At 39.6% G+C, this 13,997-nt stretch overlaps 1 long non-coding RNA gene across 1 annotated transcript in view; it reads right to left on the bottom strand.

Moving 5' to 3' along the window:
• Positions 1-5,450: 5,450 nt before the first annotated feature.
• The window catches only part of LOC135262697 (uncharacterized), a 36,958-nt gene continuing 28,411 nt past the window's right edge, over positions 5,451-13,997 (bottom strand). Inside the window, exon 4 of the long non-coding RNA XR_010332299.1 lies at positions 5,451-5,530. This is a non-coding gene — a long non-coding RNA (uncharacterized LOC135262697). The remainder of the gene's footprint in view (positions 5,531-13,997) is intronic.

The following is a 13,997-nucleotide window of genomic DNA, read 5'->3' as shown; positions in this document are numbered from 1 at the left end:
GGGTGTTTGATGTGGTAGTCTTTGTTTGGGGATCCTCTTTTCCAGCACATTTGCCAAGACGATTATGTGTGCATGATGACTCCCTTTCCATACAAGAAAGTAAAGTGGCTTCTGTTGATATATTATCATATAATAGACAAGATTGAAGTAACCCATCCAGGAGGGGGAGTGTTTATCACTTAATCAAAGACCCCACACATCACTTGAGCTCATAATCAAGTAGATCAAGCAGCTTTCTGGTGAGGAAGCTTGTTTTCCCGCCCTTAATTCCTAGCTTTGTGTAACTATGGAGCTAATGGAGTTTGGGGAATTAGTGTTCATCCTTGCTTTCCACTGTTGTCTGCAGTCACAACACTGAATATGATGTGGATGTTTTGCTGAATCAAGGTTATGCTACTCAGGAGCTGTACAGACAAAAACATCAAAGAGCCTCTCGGCACAGATTCTGCTGAATTCCATGCGAGACTATTCAGTGTGATTATATTTCTTACCTTGCTGAACTCTTTAACACTTTCTGGATTCTGGACTCAGTTCCTTATTCTTTCAGCTACTTTGATGAAGTGCGTGCCCATCGGCACAATACAAAATATCTCTTACCTTGGCCAGGGAGGTTGACCAAACCACTCTTGCACATTGCTTCAGAACTCAACAGTTAACATTGACATCGGTATTCAAACATACATTGATCTCTGGCTTACCATAACAAAGCCTGTCTCAATAAATCACTGTTAAACTCCTACCTTGGCTCCAGCCTCCATTATGAAATATATCTGAAATAAAATACACAAAAATCTTCCATACTAAATACATGATCCATGTGCTACGTGCATGATGACAAGCCAGTGCAGCAGTACCTTTAGGTGGTTTTACTTCTCTCTTTCATACAGAATAAACTTCATAAATACGTCAAATCAGTAAATGGAGGGCGATTGAGTTTGGAAGTGCCAATATTTAACATCCTAGTCTCGCTGATAGACTCCAGTGTTTTCCTTAATTCATAGCGACACCTGGCGGCAACACGTAAAATAATCACTGATTTTTTTTTATCCACTAGGGGTGCTACTAGTTTAATTTAGAACAGAAACACTGAAAAGCCTACCAAGCCATCTCCTATTGTATTTTTTGGGTAATTTAGATTTAAAAATAATTTAGCATATTATTTAGAGAAATTCTAGTTAAAAAAAAACTAAGTTAAATAAAATGACTTTTACCACAATATATCACAAATAAAATGTTCCGATACTTTTTAAAACTGGATTATTTTATATACTTTTTATATTTCTCAATTTGTACATGAAGCAGTTTGCCTTTTAACGTTGTTTGATCATGCAGGGGGCTACGCTGGCGGTTTCTGGTGCCGAACAGTGGCCGATTCTGGCCCATTCACTCGCCATCTCACAGCACGATTTGTTCCAGATCCCAGTTGACTGAAATCATTATTCTAATTTGTTATGTCTCGGAGAGCCTGGCTTTTCAAAGCCGCCAGTCTGAGGCCCCTACAACCGCACACCATAACCTCAGCTGTTTTTATTGCATTGCCAGTGCTGATGAAAACACAGCTCCAACCAAACGCACAAATTTAAGTCTACAAAAGCGAGACACTGGGAAATTATTTTCATGACCTGACCACAGATTTGTAATTGATTATGGTCTACGGTTTTCTCCCGGGGGCCCCGTCGGGACTGCCAGCGTGTGAGGCAATTAACTCTCTCGGCGGCTTGGGGCCAGAGGTCCCCCCACACATGCCCGCTTCCCATAGACAAGAGTTATAAAAAGAACACAAAGGCAGCAGAACAACTAACAGAAGAATAAGCTCTCCCACACGAACCTCTGGGTCTTGTCTTCCTGGTTACGGACTCCAAACAAATAACGCTACGTTTAAAAACCCAAGCGATTCTAGCGAACGTGGCCAAACACAACAGTGTTATCTGATATCCGGTAGAACACGTTTCAGGGGTGATGCGCGGTCACTTCTGATGAGCAGCATCTGATTCGCTCTGACAGCGAACAATATTACAGAGCCTAACAAGTGCGAGGTGCACGGAGACCGTTAAAGCGGTGGCCACAGCGCAACCTCACGAAACGGTTCTGCGTTTAGTCAAACTGTAGCTGTAGAGACAGGAAGAAACCTTTAATTGTTGTTCTTATGAGCAAGTTTTAATTACTTGCCATGGGTCATCTTAAAAACGCTCAAAAATCACGTCCTCAAGTGCACACCTAAGACTAAAATATGGAGTAACATGGGTAGGCTAATTCTTTGTCAATGAAAAACACGAATTGGAATGAGACGATGTCAGTCATTCGCTATATCTGAAATGAATTTCAGTGTATGAAATTGGCTCTGGCCAGAACCTTTCTCTCTGGCAGCCTGACCCCAACTCATTCTTTCAGCTTTCATTGCTAGTTTCATTTATTTCATTACTCCTTCCTCTCTCTTCAGTAATATTACTGATGATACAATATATTACTTTGTGCAATATTTGATTGCTTATGTAATTCTATTATTGTTGTTTTGGCAATTCAGATATTATGTAATAAAATTTGTTTTTTGTGAGTGTTTTAAATACCGAGTAATGCTGCCATCTAGTGATATTGCACAAAATATATTTCTCAGAGTATCTCAGTTCAGGAGTTTACATGGTTTGGCTTTGCCTGTTGAGCTCTTTCTCTCTTTATTTGGTCTTATCTTTTATTTTTAGTATACCTTCTCATCAACAACTTTAAATTAGGCTACTTATATTCTTGAATATGCAAATCTAGTTTCAGACATGGGGTGTAGACAAAAAGTTTCAGACTGGAATACTCTGCAATGTGCACTGCAATTTGTTCTTCCATTAACATTTTCCATTGCTAAAATAAAATAAAATAAAATAAAATAAATAATGGGTAAATGTGTTGTAGACTGCGTCACATTTTGCAAAGTGCACAGTGCGCAGTCTTTTTGCAAATGGCCACTGTAGCTACATATAATAAGACACCAGACCTTTCTTGAAACTACCTTAATTATGACAAACTGTACATTATTAATAGGAATAACGGTAATTATACACAATCCCACTCAGCAAATGGAAACTGCACTTTAAATTCCCCCACTTCATCATCTCTCATTTCCAGCTGAAGTCCACAGAAACATAAGATCCCAGGATATTGAGCATGAGACCCCATCAAGAGGCACTGGCTAATGTCATCTCAGCCATGCTCCAGGACATTCCCAGTGATATGGTGGTAATGATTACAGGGATAATGATCAGGTTTTAGTCCAGCGCTTAAACAAAATCTTTCATGATTCAGAATGCTATTTAGCAGTTGTTGTCTCAGGATTTGTTGTATACATAATCAAACCACAATTGTTACAATGTTGGGTCTTCCAATGAAACTACATAAAAACGGAGCCAGAGCAGTAAATATAGCAGTACACAACACATTTATCAAAATGATCTGTTGATGAATGACTGATTGAACCATGATTACATTCTGAAAGTGTTGGGAAATGGCCTTAACTCCATGTTGATGTTGTTAAAGCAATTTAACACGCTAGAAGCAGATTTTGCTGTAAAACAATGGATGAAAAGTCAAGGGGCTCTTCAGCAATGAACATGTATTTACATACATATTAATGATTTCCATGTTCAGATATTTCAGTCTTTGCACTTGCATATTGATGCAAACAGTCATATGTGTGGTTATGAAAAATGTTCAGGCACTGTTTGGAATGCGTACAATGGTTCATTCAGTTTCATGCACAATGAAAGTCAATCATAATCCCAACATTAAACCTAATATTCCTCTTTAATGCTTGACACGAGCATTAATAGAACAGAGCTTGACCAAAATTCTGCTTGAATGATTGCATGGTATGTATTGCTCTAAGCTAGCTTCTTCTGGCAGAATGTTTGCCGGTGGAATACTGCACATGGAAAATGAATCCATTAGGACCAATTTTTCAACTTCTCTTTCTATATAGCCAATCGTTTAAGTTGAATTCTTGTAACATATGTGATGATTAAACCCAGGAATTATGTTGGTTTAAATATGTATACCAGTCATTTAATTCCCATAAGGAGAGAATAATTGCTTAAAATGCGAAACAACCTGGGGAAATCTTTTATCTTAGTTTGATTTAAGCCTCTTTTAAAAATGTTCTTTAACCTTTGGGAACAGTCCTAAACTGAGTTGTGTGTAAAGAAGTAATGACATTTGATGCCCCTCAAATTCTAAATTTTCACTAGAGAGGCACAACTTTAGGCTAGTACATAAACATTCAACAAGGGCAAAAACCCAAGGGCAACCATGACCACTAGGAGCGATCAATAATTCTGTACTTGAAAGCAGTTTTTTAAACCATCATTATTGCCTTTGTCATGTCTTAGTATAGTCAACAATACTCAAGTATAGGTGAGAACTCCTTGCTACATATAGGTTAATTTGATGAAAAACACATTTTCAATGTACAAAAATGCCAATTTACTCACACATACAAAGCACTGTGTATAAGTCATTACTTCATATCTAGGCCTGCCATTAAAATATTGATATCAAAATTGTGCCAAGTTACACAAAATATTGACTATCTTAGCTCACACAAATGAAACAAGCTGTGTTCCAAAGCAATGCCATCCAATGTTTCCTAAATAGTAAAATACGTACTGTATTATTCAAAAGTATCCTTTAAATGAATTCATTCTGTTCTTATTAAGAGAAAAGGTGTAACTATTAAATGTTCTGACTTTTTTGTGATTATTCCAATTCTGAAGCAGTATTCACTCCATTTATGCTGTTTCAATAAGCAAGTGATTTTTCATTCACTGTTGCTATTTTGACTTTATCTGGAGAAGAGAAAAAGACATGAAGCACTTTAAAAAAAATCTTTCCTTCACCTTTTTTCTTCACAGATGAGAAGGTACGGACATAAAGTAGATGTATAGTTCAGATATGTACATTTAAACCTAGCCTTAACTATTATGATATTATCAACATCCCGTTAAATAATTTTGGATTATCTATAAAAATAACTATTGTGCCCTCAAAAAAGGTAGTTACAATAACCTTTATGGCCTGGTGTAAAGTAGCAGTAAGGCTCTATGACAGCAAATAAAATGGGTTAAATAAACTGAAAAATGTAATTTATTGCAAATAAGTGATTTGTGTTGCATACATACTCATATGGCATGGTCTTCAGGGATGGCATAGACAATTGTCATATCTGATATCTTCCATTGGTAGAATGCATACTGTGTGTTGGACATGAAAGTCTGAATGAACACAGTACACTGTAAGAATTATCCCATTTTTAAAAATGGTGAAAAGACTGGAGTAATGTTGCCAGCGTTGCCATTTAATTAAAGGAGTAATACATCCTGTATTTTATAAATCCTGTTATTTTATGCGATGGCCATTAAATAATGAGTTGCTGTAAAAATACAGTTTTTTTATTTTTATTTTTACAGTGTACAATCATAGAAATAGTGAGGTGAGTTTTCGGATGGGACTGCTTGTCTGCAGGCAGGGAGGAGGGTTGTGCTCCATCTGTCTGTGTGCGAATGAGAGAGAGAAGGTTCTTGAAAGCATTTACACCTCACGGCCCATTACCTTTCCCAAACACTCCGCGGCTCTGCCAGCCACATGTACATTACGTACAGCGCACTCACCGCTCTCTTTCAGCACACCTCTTCAGACCGAGTGTGTGTCAAACATCACCCCACTTTCTTTCTTTAACTCTCTCTCTGCTTCCCCCCTTTTCCTCTCTCTCTCTCTCTCTCTCTTTCTTTCATTTCTCCCCCTCCTTCTTTCCCTTCTTCTTCCTCCCACTCACTCTCTTGCTTTCAGCTCTGCTCAGAATTATTTGTATTGCCACATTAATCCTTTCCACATGTCCCCCACTGAGCTGTCACTGTTCCACTCGGGGGGGTGATTTTTTTTTCTTCTGCGAATCAGCGGGGTATCAGTTCTGACGGCTTCACACTGGTATGGGAAGGGGGTGGGGGTGGGGGGGGGAGTGATATAGTGCCTGTCGTGACAGTCACTCCAACCTTCACACATCCCCTGTGGTTCTGACAGCATCAGTACCTGGCAGCGCCAAGGAGCCCTTTCAGAGGGTAGGAGGTCCGAAACACTTCCTGTGTCATGCCAGGGCCCAGGGTGGGCACGGTTTAATGGCAGGAGGTCCAATTATTCTCCGCAATTAGTTGTAATTACATTACACACCACGACTCAGCAGTGTGATTAGTGTCTGATTATTTGTGTTTGGAGATCTATGACAGCATGGGAAGGTTCTCTTTATCAAAAGTAGGAAAAGAGGAGAAAGATTCACACAACATAGGTCATTAAAGTAAAATAATATCCCTCAATTTTGAATTATTTTATATAAAATTTTAGTTCCCCGTATACAATTCAGAAAAAAATAATATGGATTTCCTTATGTAACATCTGGATATATGTTAAATGGTAATTCTTTATATAGCATGTTCATGGGGGAAAAAACATACTGTTTTATTTTGTTTTGTATTATGACATGCATTGCTTTTTGTCACTCTTGTGTAAAGGTTGTCCCCATGAATATCACCAGTGACACATCACCATTTTAGAATTCCGTCATGTTGTGCTGTCACAGATACAGGTAAACCATGTCAAATTTCCAACAAATCACAACTTCATATCGCACGCATCACATTGTTGCTGTTACGGCTTTCACGTTGCTTTAATTCCCTTAAGCACACGCCTCTCCGACACACCCACTCAGCTATGCACCGTAGGGTTAGAAGATTCATCACAGCCGCAATCAAACCGACAGGTAAGGCCAATGCTTACCCGCTAGAGACAGATATGAATCATTCTCATCAATTTTCTTTTGCGGTACTTTGGCTTTGGTGGAACATCTATTGTTGGTTTGCACAGCAATTGAAGCACAGCTTCTTTTTAATGTGTTTCCCTTATGCTGCAATAGATTTTTATACTTCTTTTATCTCAGTTACTCAATAAAAGCAGTTTAGTATGAAATGTTCAGCTGGTTAGAGGTGAGAATTGAAAAATGCTGCAAAATGCACTCTTTACTTCACATAAAACTGGTGCCAGGCACTTTCATCTGTCTTTTCGTCTGTCTTCTGAGTGAGACTTGGCACGCATGGTTACCTCACTGTAGCGTTCTACTATGGTACCTTGTGAGACTGAACAACAAATCTGATGAAATCAATCAGAGACTTTGCAGTTGGAATGGCATGCAGAGGGGGATCCAATGAGTGTGGGATTCTCAGATGAACGTGAATACTGCTCTCTCTGCTTGGCAGCCACAGGCCTCTTGCAGAAATGATTTATGGCTGTGAATCTCTTATATTCTCCACTTCCTCTGAGTGAAACCTTCAGAGACATCCTTCAGTTTTTCTTGCTGGTGTTGCACGCAGACATGCAGTGAGATCGTGCGGAGCGAGTGTGTTCAAATTATCCGTCCCACGCCCACGCACCACTGAATGCATTGTTGCTCACATTCAGGGTATTCGATTTGGCGTGGAATTCACTTTTCTCCTCCATTTTCATGGAAACTGGATTTTGACATTCCAACACCTCCAGGAAATCTGAGCTCCAACCAGAGGCACTGACATTCTTGCTCCATCTGTACCGATGCACATGTGTTCACTACACACGCCGTGCTCCCGCAATGGCAAAAACACAGTGTCTTCAGATTACAGCGCCCACATGCTCCCTCTATAACCACAGGGTCTTCAGTTCACAGGAGCTGTTGCGGGACCCCTGTAAAAATGCTCCCAACAGATTCGGGGGAGTTAAAGGTCCATTTCACAATGGAAAGAAGCTTTTAAATGGCGTCCTAAAATTGCATCACCACTCTCGCCGATTGACCTGATTTCTCCGATTACACTCGATAGCATGTGGCAACATTGTACGGTCGCTACTCCGTAGTGCTAATGTTCACCTATATTGTGTTTTTCCTCATTTGGTATTTCATCCCCTTGGCGAACTTTAGCTGTCGCCACCGATTCCAAGGTTGACTCTAGCTTTTGAACAAGTCCTGTCGGCTTGTCTTTTTGCTTTGGTTTATCTAAGCTTCTTAGCATATCCCATTGAAACAAACCAGCAACAAACACTTCATTGGAATCTGATCCAAACCACAGGCTCTGTAGCCACGCCCACCCCTCCCCACACAGAAAAGAGCGCCACGCCCAAACTTTTAGAATAACAAATACAGGTAAAAGGTGCATGAATTCGGCTAAAGTGTGTAAAGACTGAGATTATCAGTACATTGGCATAATTATTTTAGAATATTTTCAAAGAAATCCTGCATAGTCTGCCTTTAAGAGCAAACTAACAAACTTAATCTTGAAATTTATATCCCTTATGAGGTGGGCATCAATGAGTTTGACACTATTCTAATCAAATTGGTGCCTTTCACTTAATATTCAATGAATAATGAACAATGAATAATAAATTAATGACAAATAAATGAACAGAGGCATCTATTTGTTTTATACATCCAATTAATCTCACATCTTTGGTGCTAAATATATTCATATGTATTTTTTTGTTTGCACACACACATATAGAACGATATTAATCCATCATAAATAAATGGAATAATGAATAGCAATAATATAATATAAAATGTAGAGGAGAGAGTTGTAGCTGGAAATATGAACACCACTGGTACTTCCCAGTGGCACCTTGCTGTCTGTGGGTGAATGGTTCTGCATAAACGACCACAGGGCTGTTCCAAACACAGAACCGATGGCAGTCCAGAGGCACAAGCTTGGGGACAAACACAGTTTTCTTGCAGTTAAGCTGGCTCCAGCACAGTGCCGTGCTTGGGTGAACTTTATTGATCTCATGCAGCCCTGGGCTTCTAATTGGCTGTTCTGGATTTGACCCGCTGGTGATGGGTCTGTCAGCTGTGGCCCAAATGTCTGCCTCACCACAGCCTGCATATTTTTGGTCGTGCAAGCACTTTTCATAGGGCCATGCCATAAATCCTCAGCCCTACGTTCGTTAACGTCTATATTATATAAATGATTTTGTCAGCACACTGTTGGGTGTAACAGAATACTTTCTAACCAACGTTTATGTCATTTCCTTCTAGCAGCAGATATTACAGTGCTGTGAAGGTAAGGTTGCCAGAGTGGAGCCCAGGCAGAATGGAACCGAGCAAATCTAATTAAAGATGTCGGAAAGAGGCCCAGGGAGTCAGAGCCCGGGCAGCACGAACGCGCCTCCCAAACTCCGCGCCGCAGAATCCGATGTGGTAATGTCTGAGCGCGTAATTCTTCCGGAGGAGAGAAAACAGGACCCTTCCTGCCGACGCCGACGGCCACATCCAGCGCTCTGACATCAGAGGGGCTCGGCGGACGTGGTAGTGGCCGAGGCTCGGGATGATTTATACCCTGCTGTTCAGACACAGAAATAAATCCAACAACTTACCGAAGGAAACATGGGCCGTAAAGCAAGGGACCAGTCAAAGCACTTTCCTTTTTTAAATCGCAAATTATCTGATTTCTTCTGCCCAATGTCAAAGCTAATTGTATTGCTTTATGTCCCTGGTTTGTGGTATTGTTTTAATTTAGATGCACTACGTTTTCTTAGCCACATGGGATACAGTGTAGGCTTGCAGTGATCACTGAGCTGTAGTTACAATTCATTAGTGGGACTAAAGCCATGAACACTCCATTAACAGTTTGTGTGAAATTTGGTAAAACTACCCGTAATTCAAATTGTAAGGTACTTATCTCAAAGCTCTCTGAACCTCAGTTTGTTAAACTAGTTAATGGGATTTTTTAATGGATCTTTTTAATGGTTTGGTAGGAAAAATATTCTAATTGTGTCCCATACTCTGCACCTTTTCACATAAATTTAAGCAATTCTTTATTTTTTAAACACTATTTTTTGTGGCAAACGCCTAATTCCCAAAGTTGCATGAAATGAGTCAAAAACATCAGCACTTAAATTGCTTTCCAGATTGTAAGGTCAAAGTGCCTTATGGTGAGATCAATGTGACAGAGAAGATTCCATCTAAAAGGACATTGATTCCATTGGTCAGCCAACTGAAATTTAAAATTCCTTATTTGTGAACAGGAAGCTTATGTTGACTGTGAAAGATTGCATGGATGGTGAACACACATGCATTCTAGTGAGTGAAATAACTGTCAAAGCTGAGTATTTTGTCTCAGCATACATTTTTGATTCATGTTTCCATCTGTTTCTGACTACCCAGATTGCATAAATAAGCTGTACCTTTTTTGACAGCTGAAAAAAGCTCAACTTTCCTGGGTCAAGCACCAAGTCTTCTTGCAGTTCCAATAGATCATGATAGTTTTAAGGTTCATAGATAGTCATAGTTCTTCTTCATAGATTATATAGTTTTTCATCATTAGTTTGGAGTTGCTGTTATGACTTGCTTTTGCAGCTTGCAGTATTAATCACAATATTCTATTTTTGTATAAAGACATACAATATATTGCACATGCTGAATGCAGCCCAAGTTGGATTCTGATTGGTTGTTGAAGCCGTTCTGAATAAACCTGACCAAACCTCCCGACACTAGCTACTAATATAAACTACTAAATCAGTAAATCAAGGATTTTTTAAAGTATATATATTTATTCAGATTCTTGTTACATTCACGTGATGCATTTGCCTCTTATTGGTCACCTTGTCTTTGTAGGAGAGACCATATCTGAAATTTCTTCTTTAAGCCCTGATGAAGACCAGCTTTTAAATATTATAGCCATTGCAATAAAGGCTTTTTAATCCATTCTTTTCCTTCTGTTTTTATTTTTGGAGTGCCTAGAACGCCATTACTTTACAATTGCTTTCTTCCCTCAGTTCCAAGAGCACCGACCTTACATTTCTATTATGTTTTTACAAGAGCACCCGTGTGTGCAGAAAACACAGAATCATTTATTCAGACATTATGCAATGGCTGGTAAATTATTATTCCAGTGTTAAAGGTTTAAACATATTTATGGACACCTGCATGTTTGTTCCATTTCATTGCACCTTTAAATGATACTTATCATTTCAATACCACTCTTATTTTTAAGAGAGTGCTCTTTAAGTCACAAACATGTTTGTACACAAGGGTAGGAAATAGCCTACAATTTATTTCTTAGGCAGAATAATGCGAAAACATAAAGCGTGCATGGGTTTTAATGTATATAAATACATAATAATCGTACATATGTGAATATACAGTAAGATAATATAGCCAGATTATGACTTTGTAGTTTAAATGTATTTTAGGCCTGTTTTAATGCTTTTTTGTGAAGTGCATTTGATTGAGACATACCAGATGGTGTAAAGTAGTGTTGCTCATAAACTCACAGCTGTTTTTTCTTTCTTGCAAGTTCTTTCTTGTGGAGTGTTTAAAATGGTGAGGCTATTCCCACAGAAAAGCATATCACAAGTGCTCCTTTTGAAGTGTTTACAAATATGTACTTTGTTTGGTGATACATTACATATTTATAACCTATTTATACTCCCACTCCATTGGGTCATTATCCAGGATTCTTATATAATGCTGATTAAACTGCGTTTAAGCACACCATGATCTTGAGGAGTAAACATGTCCAGAGTTTCATCTGGAACGACTGCTGTGAGCTTTATAATTCTGATTCATGTAATTAGCACATTTTCACCTAATCAGCAGCCATAAAATGCCAGTCTATTTGAAGGTAAACATTGCATGGTTATGTGATCTAGCCCATTAGAAAAGAAAATGGTACCTTCTCTATTGTTTGATCAGAGGTTTCCAGAATGCTGTTATTTACAGCACACATCACAAGCATAGAGGGATCTCACAAGGCTACAAATAACATTCACAGCTTCTCTTCTAACTGAATTTATTTACTGAAGGAAAGAAGAAATAGTATCTTGGCGGCAACAGAAACACAGATTTCAAAATTGTTGAGATAAATAACGTATGCAGTTACGCATGAAAATAATAATTCGTTCTCTCCTCATTTTTTTGTGTATAAGAGCTGAGCTGAAAACATATTTTTACAGGGAATCCAAGCCTTTGAGAGTTTCTGCAACCAAGTGTATTTGTTTTTTTAAGTATGCAGCCTCCACCGTTCCACGAAATTCAGCAAAGCTATTGTCAACATTCCCAGCACATCACAGCTTCCCTGTTTAACCAATGCTTACGTTAAATACAAGAGACAATCAGCTGACATCAACATTTCTCGAATAGTGTCTCATAAATCAAAAGCACAGGGTCATTTATCATAAAGCCGCATACTTGGTGCATCCTCACAGGCTTTGAGTAACCACTGCACAATAGAAGCACTGAGAAAAGCAGAGATAAACAATGCATCCCAGTCTAAATAAAATGTGTCCTAATGTTACCGGACACCAGTGAAAATTACTACAGCATTAGGCGACTGTTTAAAAAATACAAATAAAAGTCCTGTGTGGATGTCTATGGGAAATCAATGAGTAGTGATGTGAAATGAGGTGAACGTAAATATATTAGCTCATGCAACTGTTTATTCAGCGAAAAAAAAAAAAAAAAAAATCTCTTAACAACCATAGAGCTTGTTAACTCAGGGAAGTTTCCTTCCTCGTGGCACAATTTAATAGACAGCCAAAAACTCACTATTTACGCAAAATAATTACATTTACATTATATTTTACTCGGTTTAGAATTCCCAATTAAAGCTGTTTGCCTGTGTTGGCCCCAGCTGGTGGCAGTGCAGACTAGCAGGCATGTCCTCTGAGATCCACTGCTCCTTTATATTGTGCAGTTCACCAGCTGAACCACACTGTCATTACACATGAGAACTGCACATCCTGCACAGCTGGCGAAGACAGACTACAGGCACTTGGTTAGCCAGAGGGGGCACCATTTCACAATGAGGAGAGGAAATACCCTGCTGACTGGCACCCTCCCTGCCTGGGCATTACTGGGCAATTATGTGTCAGTCTACCAGACTCCGGGCCACAGTTAGCAGCAAAGGTCAGGATTAGGTTCCAGGCTGTGGGATATATCACTGCATCTTCTACCAGGGCTTTTATTGAATACACAGTTGGAATCCCATTAGAATAGGATCCTGATTTCAGCTGCATAGATGTGACTTGAATATATAATGTTCACACTCCATTTTGAAAGTCCTGATTTACTCTAAGGGGAAGGATAAACTTCATCCAGTGTTAAATAGTCTGAACAATAAATTCTAAATACTACTTCAACATCTCCCACGCTGGGTTCCTGTGAGGAGCAGTTCAGTAGCCTCTCCAACAGACTGACAACATCCCTATTGTTTCCTATTGCGTTATGAGCACTGTGTCAGTAACCATAACTCTGAGAGAAGCCTCCCTCTCTCTCTTTTATCTGTCTGCCCCTCCTCTGTCTGCATGTCTCTGCATCTCCTCTTTCACCTCCTCCTTCCCTCTTTTCTCAGCCACCTTTTCTCCCTTTCCATCTGTCTCTCACTCTCACCCTTCACCCTTCTCTCCACCGTACTTCTTCCTCTCCTCTGTCAATACTCTCTCTTTATCTGCCATTCTGTCTTCCTCTGTACCTTAATGTCTCCCCTTTTTTCTCTCTCTCTGTCTCCCCCTCCTTCCTTTGGGGTGAGTCTGTGATGTAGGTCCTCATTCCTGCTGTTTCCACCAGGCCATGCAGATGGCGGGCCCAACAGGAAGTCCCTCCCCCTCCCTCCTTCCTTAATGAAGCTCGTGGGACTCTGGAGAATCCTGGAGCCGATGCTGTCCTTCCCTTCCAAGCCCCCGCCCCTGCATCCCACTGAGCTGTGAGCAAACCCCGCCCCATTCTTGCCCTGACAAAGAGAGCCTAGGGCCACAAGGCTGGGATATGCTTCTCATATTATTCCCAATTTCTGACCCTGTAACTCAGCTTTTGCTCCCACACTTCACTCTTGCCAAAGAGCTACAGACAGTCTCAGAAGAACAAAATAACTGCCATGGTATTTGTCATCTCTCTCTCTCTCTCTCTCTCTCTCTCTATATATATATATATATATGTATATTTATATATATAT

This window comes from Anguilla rostrata, chromosome 1 (genome assembly GCF_018555375.3).
Source record: "Anguilla rostrata isolate EN2019 chromosome 1, ASM1855537v3, whole genome shotgun sequence".
In the NCBI taxonomy this organism is placed as follows: Eukaryota; Metazoa; Chordata; class Actinopteri; order Anguilliformes; family Anguillidae; genus Anguilla; species Anguilla rostrata.
The sequence above is the reverse complement of the archived record's forward strand: the minus strand, read 5'-3'. Positions and strand labels throughout refer to the sequence as shown.